The following is a 10,824-nucleotide window of genomic DNA, read 5'->3' as shown; positions in this document are numbered from 1 at the left end:
AAATAAATGAAATACAATGGTGTTGAATGAAGTGAACTTTGGAAAGAACCCAGTACTTGCAATTATGTATCATGATATAAATGTATTCAATGCGTTGTATTTATGTCTCTTGCATAATGAATAATTGACAAGAGTCATGAAAGTATATGCAAGTTTTATTTAGTTTTTAAGAGTTTATTTTTTCTCAAAATAAAATGATATACAAACAGAAACAAAGAGAAAACAAACACAGTAAATAAACATTAGATACTGCACTTAATCAATGATGTTGTTTTAAACTTTTCTAATTATTTTCAGATTCTTTTGATTATACACTCTTATCATAGATAAACTTTGTATGCATTTTCCTAGTATTTTATTGTAGCTATATGCATTGTTTATCATACTATGTAGACGTATGTTGCCAATTTCAGTGCACAACTAGAGGTAAAGCAAACACTAATCTATCAATCAAACATCAGTGTTGAACAATAGCATATGAAACGTGTTTCCAAAATAACCGATGTCGGATCCAACAACAATTATATTGGATAGTCAATTAAGTTGTACAGACGTTTTTATAAGAAGGCGAACATTTGATATCCCGAGAAAGAGAAATTAGAACTTTTTTTGCACGAAAACTTCTTTTCATTTACTGCAAGACAATATCAAATGAACAACAACCATTTGTCAGGCGAGATGTAGAAATCAGCCAAGTCAGGTCGGAATTGGTCGTCACTTCAAATGCACGTGTGCAATGATTATCGACATTAACAAACCATGCATAATTCATATACATATTTAATCCAAATTAACAGCTAAAACGGCTATGATTTTTGCGTTTTTATATAAACAGTAATATATCAGTCTTGTCATATTCATCAAAATTCTTATTACACATGAAAGACCACCGCTTTAACAAATTCAAAACTTACAAATATATCAGTTTTACGGTTTAACTAAACAGATCAATTTTTTGAATTGTTTGCATTGATCTGTCAGAAAAAAAGAAAGTCTCATAAAACAAACATTAAGGTGAGAATAATCTAATATATGTCTATCAATATTACATGCTGGTAACTTACACAGAAGTTTGTTCAGCTCAATTTAAAAATGAAATATTTCCCAAGTGGGAGCCTTTAGTAAATAATACACGAATAAAAACGACTGCATATAATTGTTTCCACTGTATATTGGTTTCTGTTTTTTTTGTTTTTTTTTTTATCTTGAATGTGTTCTTTTATGTTTTTGTTTTTGTATAACAAAAAAAGGTAGAGGAATGAGGTCAGAAATGACTACGTTGGTCCCTTCACTTTTGTATCTACCGATTCTTAGCTAAGTCAGAACCAAAATTTTAACAAAAAAAACCATACAAGACTAACAAAGGCAAACGGCTCTTGACCTATGCGACGGGGTTAAACATGTGTTGTGAGATTTCAATCCTCCCTTTAGAATGTCCATACCTCTAGAAAATGAACAATAAAAAAAAAAACACAGCAATACGCACAGTTAAACTGATTTAAAAAAAAAAGCCCGAGACCGATAACTGTGTTAGAATTAGAAAAAAAGGACATTGTGGAGCCCTCAAATACAATGTATGTGTCGCAAAGATATAAGACCTCATAAAAAGGGGACAAATGACAAATAGAGAGAGTCACATATCATTATGCAAGAGAGTAAGATAAAATGTAGTGCAAAACAGTGAGGGAAAAACGACAAAAAGACAAACAACATTCTACAAGACAAAAATATACATAAAATCCAAAGACTGAGTTAACATTACGAGAACATTCAAATGTCCCTACAGGAGACGTTTATTTTATAAAAGTAAACCTATTCCTATGTGACTCCGAATTTTGAATAGCCAGACCGTTACTGCTTCTAGGATTGGGCGCTGCACTCATCAGATGCAGAAAAAAAATACAATATTTCTTAATCTCGGTGTACCGGCGTCAGGGAAGGGGAGGGGCTGAATTAAATTGGCAACATAGAATATTTAACGTTTTCAACTCTTTGTGATACAGATCAATAATATTAATAGACAAAGGCAACAGTAGTATACCGCTGTTCGAAATTCATAAATCTATAAAGAAAAAACAAATCCGAGTTACAAACTTAAACTGAATGAAACGCATCAATTATAAAAGAACTACGACACAACAGAAACACAACATTAAAATGTAACACACACAAAAACGAACTTTTAACAGTGGCAATTTCCCTGACTTGGTACAGGGAACTTTAAGATAAAAATGCTGGGTTGAACCTGGTTTTGTGGCATTCCTAACCTCCCGCTTTAAATTGATAGACTAGACAAACATAACTTATTTCATTGATTGACTAATGACGGTTTTTTTGTAAATATGATCTTAACTGGTCTTCGTAGGGAAGATACAATTTCATTTCACTCCCAAGTGAGTAATTTTTTGTCGCGAAACAACAAGGTCTAAAAAATTGTGTTTTTGAATTACTTAACAACATCTCAGTGTATAAAATGTTATTTGACGTATTAATGACAAATTTTCAGATAATCTTGATATACTTAGTCTAGTAGTACGTGTCCTGATATATTACATTGTAAAGAGGGTTAGATATTACTGGTTGAGTAAAAAATTATGATGTTCAATGCAACTTACATGGACATTATTTTTTTTTCAAATTGAGATTACGAACACTGTTATTGGAGTATGCATAGATATTGTCCAAGGAACAACTCGCTTGCTGTCAGGAATTCTTCTGCCTTTCGGCATTGATATCAAAGTTCAAGTTTAGCCACTCCCAATTACATGTACCTGAGTGTGTTTTATGTTTGTCGAGGGAAGAGCATTTGAGAATATTACTCCATTCTTTAAAGTGTACATGGGAACACTTATTTAACCTATGTTCCTATGTGAAACTCTTAACGAATAACAATTTCTTTTTAATCCTCAAAATGTATAAGACTTTACGTTTGGTTTTTGTTTTTGGCATTTCGAATAGCGGCGTGGATGAGAATCATATCATACCATAATATTTCATTTATCAGAAACAGCAGTAACCTGAAGTAAAGTGAGAATTATTGCTTTTCTGTAGTAATCCTGAACAAGAGAAAGGTTAGCTCGGTCTTGATAAACAGCAAGAAATATTCAATTCATCAATGTTTACGGTTGAAAAGTCAAGGTTACTGGATTTAATTTCAGCATAATAATTGAATCACAAGATGGATGAACTAGTCTCATTTGACTTATAAAAATATAATATCATTTTTATTCAGAAAGTATGAGGAGTAATAAATTTTAACTCCATGTGAGGTGTGGTATAAACAAAATAAATAAAAAAAAGTATCGATTTGATTTTACAGCTATCGTATTATAAGTGTTTTTTTTTTTATAAATTGAACAGTATGATCATCTTGAAATCTTGTCATTATTATATAGATTAAGGCCAATGCTATTCATGTACCAAACAATGTATATCACTTCATATATTGCTATACGTGTTTTGTTTTCAAAGATGTTTATATATTAAGATATCTTTTTGTGAAAGATAAACTCATTTTTTATTGCTATTTAGTACCTGTCGGATTTTTTTTCAAATAGCCGATTTATGTCATATATATTTTTTTTAAAATGGAGATTTTTTTTTTTCAATTTCAGGCGCCAACAATATGGTTTTTTTTCCATTAACCTCCCTCTTCCCCTGTTTATTTGAGATTTCAAACTTTCTTTTTTTCTAGCAGGATTTATTCTGCTGAACCTAATTGGCCCAAATTTATATATTTGAAAATCTCGGTGAATTCAGCCTCACCCTAGAATAATACATGAAAGAAAAGGTCTGTGGTACTCCATACCCCGTGGTTTTAAAGTTTATTTTCTAGAAAAGCCATAAAATTTACAATAGACAGTATTTTGCCAGAACAAGTCTTGAGAAATTCACATCCCCTAGTAATAAACATTATTTAATTTTCAAGAAAAGTTGGTTTTTTTATTTACACCAGGCAGTTTTTATTCCCTTTACGTCAGGATGTGGATTTTAATTTTGAAAAAAAAAGTGAAAAGAAACTGTTTACGGCTCACAAAAAGTGCATTTAATTAACCTTTTGTTAAAGTTTATTTTTCAAACAAGGGTGATGTTGTTGGCTCCTGGAATGTGTTCCATTGATTCAAATCTTTCATCATAACTTAAATTCTTACTTTAATAAACTCTCTTTGATGTTTCATAACATGGTCGGAAGGAAAGTTGTATGCTTTGTTCATCAGTATATACATTGTACATGTACATTGATTTCCTTAAATGTTTATGTCTCTATGCATAATTGAAAAGATGTTCATCTTTTAATAATGAAACTAACAACAACATGCAAATTAAACAAAACATATATATATATATATATTTACCATTTCATGTAGCAAAGATATATAGAATATGATTGCAAATAGATAAAATAATAGACACGTTAACAGCTGATGAACAGACGAATTCAATTCAGTATTGTTGAATGACTTCCTCAAGGGCAAAAAAACTATCGTTTGATTTGGCTTCTCTCAAACGAAATGATTAGAATATTTATTCCGCCAAAATAAATATACCAAATTAAGAGTCGTCCTTGAGCAGTTTCCTCTTGAATGTTTATACAAACTGACCAGTTTATGAAGATACATTGAAAATTACATAATTTCCCTCTTAAAACTAGAAACTGCACTTAAACTATATAGCCTTTTGATTTCAGAATTTCATCTCAGAAATAATTCAATCGCATCAAATACTCTCAAAACCGAACGCTTCGCATAAATACAATTAAATGCTTCATATTAACGCAAACAGAATGATTGGTCAACCGACTTTTGAACATAATGATTATTTATCATACCTTTAGCATTGATATGTTAGCTTTTGCATATTTGTAATGAGCGGAGATACACAAGCCATAATTTCCCACCCGGGCTGATAACCCATATCAGGTGCATCTCGTACACAAAACCCATAATAGTGCCTCTCGTGCAAGTGACTTCCGGTGTTTCCGGTATTGGTTGTTTACTTTTCCATTGTGACGTCGGATCCTTTTAATGACGACGTCAAAAATTACGGGACCTTTTGTGGGGATAGTTTAGTACTTGCTAACAAATGCCATTGACAATTATGAATCAGTTTAAAGTACATCAAACATGGAGTATTTCTCGTTACATTGAAGACCTGTTGGTGACCTTCTGGTATTGTTTTTTCTATGGTCGGTTTGTTGTCTCTTTGATACATTCCCATTTCCATTCTCAATTTTAGTAATAATGATCATAACACTCTTCCAAATTTTCAATGTTTTAAAATGCCTCTATATGAAACGTTACCATAAATATATATGAAGGTAGTGATGCTGTTGTTAGACAATTATAGTATATTTGATTCATAATTAAAGTTCTTTATAAAGTTTTTGACTGTTTTAGTTATTGCAATTGTTTATTTGCCTTATATAAAACTATTATCGAAAGTGTATGATAAAGCGAGTAATACATTGCCTTTTTCATATCAGTCTGGGTTGTATTAATCTTTATATACATAACTAATAGCTATTACGCTTATACTAGTATGTAGTATTCAATATTCAATTATATTTTAGTCTTCACGGCAGGTGTTTTTGTCCTGTTAATACATGTAACTAGAGATAATTCAATTTGATTTTAGGCTATGGAATTATCGACTGGGCATATTTGACATGATGTTCGCATATCAGTTTAGTAAACAATTTTACAAATTTGTCATTATTGTTTTATGTCTATTTTAAATGTGAGACCAGATGTCGTGGATGTCTTAATATAACACACTCCAATGGTGTCTCCAGTATAGACATATGGTCATGTATGGTTTCCCGACCGAAAAGGAACCCCTTGCCAAGAGGGGAATCCGTATGGATGTGCAAAATGTTTAAATACGAATCCGCGTCTGGTTAGAATTAGAACATTCACTCTGAAAAAAGTGCCACGCTTTCTGCACGTTAAAAACCGGGCAACAATGCATCGTGGCGTTTGTAGGTGGACAGCTGTTGCATGATCGAACCAATTTTCTGTCCGAATCTAATAAAAGCACCTTGCGAAATTCTTTAATTTTACTTTCCGATATATTGATGATGTTTTATCATTGAACAACCCATACTTCAGCCAATACTTACATCTAGTATATCCTAGTGAACTTGAAATTAAGGATACTACTGATACTAGAAGGACTGCTTCATACCTTGATCTTTTCCAAAATATTGACGTAGATGGACGACTTCACACGAAAATCTATGATAAACGGGACGATTTCAACTTCCCAATTATCAATTTCTCATTTCTTAGCAGTAACATACCCTCTGCCCCTTCGTATGGTGTTTACATATCACAATTGATACGTTATTCACGTTTTTGTTCACACTATACGGACTTCATTTACAGGAGTGTGCTCCTTATGCAGAAACTGCTCCAACAAAGTTATGAGGAGGACAGATTAAAATTGACACTCCGTAAATTTTATGGACACCATCACGAATTGGTGGATCCATATGATGTCTCTTTAACCAAACTAGCTAAGGACATTTTTACCACATGGTAGATTGTGGTTTGTCATTATGTCGTCTAATCTTTTAATTACCAAACGTGACTCATTCCGGATTGTGACTGTTTTGCTGAATGTTAATTCGTATTACTATAAGACGTGTTTCTGTACTTGTTTATCCCAAATTCATGTATTTAGTTTACATGTTTAATGTTATATTTGTAATTCTCATCTTCTCATTTTGTCAAATGTATTGACGTCTTTTTATTATATTTAGGTTTTACGGATAGAAAAATTAATCACCGCCTTTATTAATCATATTTAATTTTGTACGATTAATTACGTTTGAAGTTGGATTCATAACAAACTGGACATATATATATATTACAGTTAATTGCTATTAATAAGTATTGCAATATGCATTTTGTTTTAATGAATTATCAGTATTTAGTTCTAATATAATCTTAAAGCAATCCTAATTCTATCTCACTTTTGAATTATAGTTTTTCATGTGTGACGTCATGCTGTTTCTAAATTTCATAAATTCAAATGTGGAATAACGTTCGCCTTTTCGCCATCGTATGTGACGTAATTTTTTAAATGCGTTGACGCCTGGACTGATTCGGGTGTGTCTATGCTGTATTAAACTTGGCATCATGTATTCGGGTTTAGTTTTCTGTAATAAGTTAATACTTCAGTTTCATTATGTATATCTCTTTCATATTCATTTGATAAAATTTACTGTTTGCAATAGCATGAATTGTTCTATATAATAAAAATGTTCTTATCCCGGGCATACAAACAATGCCGTATTTGGCTAAACCTTTTCAACTTTTGATCTTCAGTGCTGTACAACTTTGTACTTTTTTCACTTTCGATCTTTTATATCTGGGCGTTATGTATTCGGGTTTAGCTTTCTGTAATTAGTTAATACTTCAGTTTCATTATGTATATCTCTTTCATATTCATTTGATAAAATTTACTGTTTGCAATAGCATGAATTGTTCTATATAATAAAAATGTTCTTATCCCGGGCATACAAACAATGCCGTATTTGGCTAAACCTTTTCAACTTTTGATCTTCAGTGCTGTACAACTTTGTACTTTTTTCACTTTCGATCTTTTATATCTGGGCGTTATGTATTCGGGTTTAGCTTTCTGTAATTAGTTAATACTTCAGTTTCATTATGTATATCTCTTTCATATTCATTTGATAAAATTTACTGTTTGCAATAGCATGAATTGTTCTATATAATAAAAATGTTCTTATCCCGGGCATACAAACAATGCCGTATTTGGCAAAACCTTTTCAACTTTTGATCTTCAGTGCTGTACAACTTTGTACTTTTTTCACTTTCGATCTTTTATATCTGGGCGTCACTGGTGAGTCTTGTGTGGACAAGACGCGTTTTTGGCGTATTGAATTTTAAACCTGATGCTTTTTGTTATCTATTAATCATGCTTTTCTTTGTCTATTATGTTCTCCTTTTTATTTGTATTGTAGTCCTGTAATATGATGTTGTCATTGCAATGTTATATTTAACTTTGTCATTTAAGTGCGAGGTTTGGCATGCCATAAAACCAGGTTCAACCCACCACTTTTATTCCCCTTTAAAAGTGTCCTGTACCAAGTCAGGAAGATGGCCATTGTTATAATATTGTTCGTTTCTGTGTGTGTTGCATTTTAACGTTGAGTCGTTTGTGTTTTCTCTTATTTTTGAGATATTGAGATAAGACGTGGCACGGTACTTGTCTATCCCAAATTCATGTATTTGATTTTGATGTTATATTTGTTATTCTCGTGGTGTTTTGTCTGTTGCTTGGTCCGTTTCTGTGTGTGTTGCGTTTCGGTGTTGTGTCGTTGTTCTCCTCTTATATTTAATGCGTTTCCCTCGGTTTTAGTTTGTTACCCCGATTTTGTTTTTTGTCCATGGATTTATGAGTTTTGAACAGCGGTATACTACTGTTGCCTTTATTTATAAACCGTCATTTACCAAAGCCAGTTCAAATTTCGTTCCTTCATTTCCGCCGACTAACTATTGTTTTACCTTCTTATTGCATATATTGTGAATTTAATCTCTTCAGATCATGCATGAAATGTTGTCCACAGGACATTAAGGGAACAAAAATAAATCTTTTTTAATATTAATACCACAAGGCAACATTTAATCACTGTATTATAATACATTAGCCTGATTTATGAATTAACATACATTATCCTGTACTAATACTTTTTATTCAATAACAATTACTGGTGCGGAACATTTTTATCTATGCAGAACCATCTTCTAACTTCTTCCAACAGGAGCACCAAACTTGTCAATCAATTTTAAAACCCACACAGATTCAATGAGCAACTATGCATTTATTAATTTATTTTGGTAATTTCTCTCCTGTTAATAAGTACACAAGCAAACTGATTGTTTTTCACATTATTTCTAAAAGTACATGGTGTTGTGCAACTTATATGGTACTTATTATAGTATCTTTCTAGCATTTTTTTCAAAATTAAAATTCAGAATGGATATCTAATGCTGTTTTGGTGCATGAGGATAATCGGTGTAAAATTGGAAAAAGGTTCCATAACTTGATTCATTTGTTGGCACCCATTATTATTTGATGAACGAGTGCGCATGTCTTACGCCAGACTTGCCCGATGCCAAATACAGAAACATCAACAGTATAAACCAATTAGATACATGTGAGTTAGCATCCAAATATCAAAATTCAAAATATAAGGAACATGACCAAATAAAACTTAACGTTTGCATTGAAAGCTAAACCCGATACTTGATATATGCAATTTAATGTAAATTCAGAAAAAGTGCTTCGGACGCACAAAATTTGTAAAGTGTTATTCCATTTAATGTTTATTTTACAAAGTATTTCAAGAAAGAATTCAGACAGTTTCAATTTCAAAATCGATGTAGTGCTTTTCAAACGACCTATTTAAGTTTTAGTTCTATAAAAAATCATATATTCATCGGAACAAAAGAGGGACGAAAGATACCTAAGGGACAGACAAACTCATAGATTGAAAAAAAAATATATCTTGAAATGCACCGTTGAATGTTTTACATTACCTTTAGCTTATATTGGATTGCTATGATAGGAGTAAGTAATTGATACTTCGCAGCTATCTTTATTCTCGTTTCGCGTGTTATATGTTGGTCCTAATGATGTACAATTAGACAGATAGTGATATAGATAGTGAGATATTCATGAAGACGTCAATGAATATTGAACGCTGCTTCTACGTGTCCCATCTGTAAAACATATAGTCTGCTAAAGCAAGTGTAAAATTACTCTTAGAATTATGTTGTCAGTTGTGAGATTTCATGTTTTATGCATACATGGTACAAGCACTGGATAACCAGCCGCAGCTGTTAGAAAAATATACTGGTAAACATGATTGAAAATCTGATTTTTGCATGTAAATTACAAATTAATTTGATAAAGGCACAGCGCTAAGCATAATCATTATTGTAATTGTACATATTTACATCTGTATATGTTCGTTCTATCTATGTAATTTGTGGTTGATGAGAAAAAAAGCCATTCATCTAAATTATTAGATTTTAAGATACATTTGTAAAGATAAACAAGACAAGTCAATTTTTGTTTGTTATAACAATTTTATTCATTTAGATATTGTTGGTTTTTCGTGAACAGGTAATTGGATGGAGAGTTTTCTCATTGGCAATCATACCACATCTTGCTATATCTGTATCTCTTGGTTTTTAATTGTATTTGGTTGCGGTATCATTGCCATATGCTCTATGTCATTATACAAGTGTGAGGTTCAGACAAATACGTCAACTTAAGAAACTACATTGTAATTGATTGCCTGTAAATAGAATGTTTTGCCTTCGATGATGTTTTTGTTTTCTGTAATTTGCACTTTTGTTCGGAAAATATAGTGAATAGAGCAAACTTTTTACTTTTTGGTGAAATGCTCAGCAACATGAAATACACAATTTTAAAATTATATATACAATGTACTTACCCTGTGATTAAAACAGCAAATTCTACAACATGATTTAGAAATTAGAGACAATGTAACAATACCAGTGCAAAGAGTAGACCGAAGTCCAATGGACTGTAGAAATATCAAAGGATTTGTGCTGAATAATGTCGAAAATGGATACAAAATAAGGGGGGAAAATGTAATTATGATTGGTTTAATGAGTCGAAATCAAATCGAAAAGATTCAGAGATAATGTTAAACATAACATAGAACACTGAGGTTAATGTCATAAAAGCAACGCACTTGCTTTCTTTAAGTTGTGACCAAGATCATGTTTACTGAAGTTGTCAAGGTGGCTGTAAGACAGGCAAATA

This window comes from Mytilus trossulus, chromosome 4 (assembly GCF_036588685.1).
Source record: "Mytilus trossulus isolate FHL-02 chromosome 4, PNRI_Mtr1.1.1.hap1, whole genome shotgun sequence".
NCBI classification, from domain to species: Eukaryota; Metazoa; Mollusca; class Bivalvia; order Mytilida; family Mytilidae; genus Mytilus; species Mytilus trossulus.
Note: the sequence above shows the minus strand (reverse complement) of the source record.